The sequence below is a fragment of the Phanerochaete carnosa genome (genome assembly GCF_000300595.1).
Source record: "Phanerochaete carnosa HHB-10118-sp unplaced genomic scaffold PHACAscaffold_9, whole genome shotgun sequence".
In the NCBI taxonomy this organism is placed as follows: Eukaryota; Fungi; Basidiomycota; class Agaricomycetes; order Polyporales; family Phanerochaetaceae; genus Phanerochaete; species Phanerochaete carnosa.
The window spans coordinates 5,288-9,383 of record NW_006767636.1 but is presented as its reverse complement, the minus strand read 5'-3'; positions in this window follow the sequence as shown (position 1 = coordinate 9,383).

The following is a 4,096-nucleotide window of genomic DNA, read 5'->3' as shown; positions in this document are numbered from 1 at the left end:
TTTTTGTTGTGGACTGATGTCGACGCAGCATGAGAGATGACTAGGTGGATCTAACAAAAAGGTGGTGCAGAGCATGGTCTCACAACAATTGTGCTGGCTTGTTCAGCTAGCCCAATAACCAAGTGTATTAGTAACTATACTAGAGTACAAATAAAGGCTTATCTAGCCCAATAACCAAGAGGTTGAGATAAAGGCTAGGTAGCAACAAAGGAGGTTCTTATATACTGCTCTGGCTGTGCACAGACTATGTATTATCTAAGTGACTGTAGCTACGGTGTCTGCAAGTATCTAAGGGACTCAGTGGGGAAACAGAGGCTGATGTGTCATGGTGTTTGATGTTGTCAGACCAACAGGGATCAGATGTCTGTTGCCAATCAGACTCAGAAATAGAAGGTCTAATGGAGACGGAGCGCAGCTGTTGCCGAAAAAGTGTGATGCAGTGATGAAGTGGTGGTGATGTGGGCGTGTTTGAAACACTGATGCATGCTCATTGGTGTTGTGTTCCTGTAGTGTTAGCATGCAGTTAGAACTTGCAAACTGGTGCCAATGCACCGATGACATTTGGAGGGTCATGCAAATGTGAAATAAATTGTAGAAAATTGGCGAAAATGGAAAAATAATAGAAGGCTGAGGCTATGCCCATGACGTTACCTCTTTACAATTGAGACTTCTGGTGAGAAGGTATAGCCTGTATTCTGCCCAATTCCCACTCAAATTCTGCTGCCTTGGAGTTGGTGGCTAGTGCTGAGCTGGAGTCAGTGTGTTTGTAGATAGGCTTGAAACAACTATGGAGTTTGCTAAAAGTGGTGGTGGAGATCTATCATGGTGCTAAGGGATTCTACCAATGGAAGTCACATATGCGTTCTTTTGCGTGGATATCTTTGGCGGAGATCCATTCATTGGCACTTTGTCTGTATCCTTTCCATCTGATGAGATACTGAAGCTATTGATGGTAAACATGTGAGTCCAGTATTTTCTTGACTTTGTATTCTTTCTGATTGTTGACTATAACTAGTGGAAAAGACATCGCTTTATTCATTCCATTGTCATAGTACAGGCTGAGCCTGTCAGCATAGAAGACAGGGTGGACCTTGAGCCAGTTTGGTAGTTCAAGATGATAGTCTAGTTTACCAATGATTTTGGTTACTAAGATTGGTCTGAGCTGTTGAAGTCTGTCATTTAGCGCAGGGATATTGGAATGTTTTCCAGTTGGAACAGTGAAGTCGGGCCTATATCTGTAAAGGGCTTTGAAGGGGGAATGCTCATTACCAGTGCGTACTTGTGAATTGAGCACAAACTTGGCCATAGGCAGTCATTCATCCTAGTCATCTTGGCGTTGTGAGCAGAATAGTCAGAGGAATTTAGATACCTTGGCATTTTTTCTCTTGACTTTGTTGTTGCCTTCTGAGTGGTAGGCTGTAGTTAAACCTGACTTGATGCCAAGTTGTTTGTATAAACTCCACATGAAGCGGGTGGCATATTGTGGTCTGCAATCAGAGAAGATCTTGCATGGGAGACTGTAGTGTCTGAACACTTTGCTAAAGTGTATCTTGAATGCTCCTTCAGCCATGAAAGTTGTATAGCAGGGTGCAAGATGTACTTGGTCGCTATAGTGATCAATGTAAACGGTGACGGCGTCATATTTCCCAGAAGACTTAGTCTGTGAGAGAGAGCTGACCATATCAACTTCAATGTGTTGCCAAAGTCCATCAGAGATCTCTTGTGGTGTAAGAGTTGCTTTCAGATGTTTGGCACCTTTATATCTCTGACACTTGTTGCAGCCAGCCACATATTGTGCTATAGCAGAGCTCATGCCCAGCCACCAGTAATAATGCAATACTAGTTTAATATCTCCATGTTTTCCTGGGTGTCCAGCAGTGGGGATATTGTGGCAGGACTCAATAATTCTATTACAAAGGGTAGTGTCATTTAGTATGTAGAGCTTGCCCTTGTAGTAGATAAGACCATCATTTTCTTTCCATTCGGTGAACCCACTGACTAGCTTGCGGGGCCCTTTCGCTTAGAGACTAAAGAGTGCTGTGGAGGCCTCATTGTCTAGAGAGGTGATGTTGCAAACTTCCTGCTCTAGAGAAGAGCTTGTAATGAAAGCTGTAACAGCCAGTCATGCGAAGTGCTCTGGACCTAGGCCCAGACTGGTGGTAGCGCTTACAGATTTATTGTCTGGTAACACGACCTGCATCTGGTTATTTATATTATCAGAGATGCACTGAGAACTAGGATGGGAGAGAGGGTCTGTGACAAGATGGGTTTTGCTAGGCTTATGAGTAAGCACGAAGTTGTAGTTGGCAAGTTCGAGGGCCCAACAGGCTTGTTGATGCGTAAGTCGTTATGCTGTGCGCCAGTACTAGAGGTTGGCATGGTCAGTCCAGATTTTGAACAGTTTGAACAGTCTCTCAAGAAAGTGTTGCCAATTTCTAAGAGCTTCTATGATAGCCATGAGTTCACAATCATAGATTTCATAGTTGTGTTCAGCAGCGTTCATAGTTTGAGATTGGAAGGCAATCAAGTGCTATAAAGTGTCATTGGAATTGAGCTGGCTGATTTCACCTTTAGTAGTGTAACTGAAAGCGTCAACTTGTACTTGTATGTCTCAGTCTACATGCCAAAGCGCAAGGACTGGTTCAGTTGTAAACTTGAACTTCAATGTGTCAAAAGCCTGTTGCTATACAGAGCCTCACATGAAGGGAACATCTTTCTTTGTAAGGTTGTGCAATGAACAGGCAGTCTTAGAGAAGTCCTTTATAAACTGGTGATAGAAAGTTGGCAAATCTGACAAAACCTCTAACATCTTTCAGGTTTGCAGGTGTGAGCCATTCTGTAACTGCTTTGACTTTGCCAGAGTCCATGCTGATCAATCCTTTGCTGATGAGGAGGCCGAGGTACTCGATCTGGTCTTTCTCAAATTCACACTTTTTAGAGTGTAGGTAGAGGTTGTATTTCTTGAGACACCCTAGTACCTCGTGTACTATCTTTCAGTGTGACACAAGGTCTGATGACCAAATGAGAATATTGTCCAGATATACTGCAACTTTGCCTTTAGCAATGAGATCTGTGAAGATGGTGTCTATGAGAGCCTGGAAGGTTGCCAGTGTGTTGGTCAGTCCAAAGTACAAGATGCGTAGCTCGAAGAGTCCTTGGTTGGTGACAAAGGCAGCTTTCCATTTGCCTTCAGCTTTGATCTGGATGCCAGTATAGCCTCAGCAAACATCAAACTTAAAAAAAATTTCTGTGCTCTGTAGCTTGTTAATGATGTCGTTAGCAAGGAGCAGTGGATTACAATTTCTGAATGTGATTAAGAAACATTTTGTTGGAAGTAGCACTTTGAGAGTCAGTTAACTTTTAGACCAAAATCTGCTTAACTCTTTGTAGCTATCAATATTTCAGCTATTAGCATGAATCTTGGCCTCCACATATCTATTACATAGGTCTACATGACAATAATTGTTTGAACATATAGGAACTTGTTTTGGCTCTTCAGCACTGTGTTTTGTGCTTGAGCTGGGAACTTAAACAAATTTCACTGATAGACAATTCTTAAAAGGCACAACATCTAAATGATTGTTATACCATCAGATAGAGCATATTAAGAGGGTCCTGAATATATAACAAGATATACCAAATTAATTGTTTAAAGAGATGATTTAGAAGGAACAAAGTGCGAGAAAACACCAGAATAAGCGCCCTATAAGCGCTACAGCACATTCTGCCCTCTTCATCATTTTTACTTTTTCTTACATATTTCTGTCCATCTATACTATGTAGCATACACTGTGCAAAATGGCAAGTTATGCCAAAGTTACACTTTGGCATAGTCTGAGATAATGCCCAAATTCTGCACCTGTTACAATTAGATTATGCTGGTAGCAAAATCTTGTCATAATGCCTGAGCTATGCTCAGATTCCATCCAGACTATGCTGGCAAGCATTCATGTAGAGCAGAGCTCCTCTATTCTTCTTAAATATATTTCTGATAAATTCTCCATTTGTCAGTAATTATTTGTGCCTGATATAAATATCAATAGTGCTCTCTGCATGCGCTTAACCACTTAATCACACTTTCTCATTATCTTTCCTT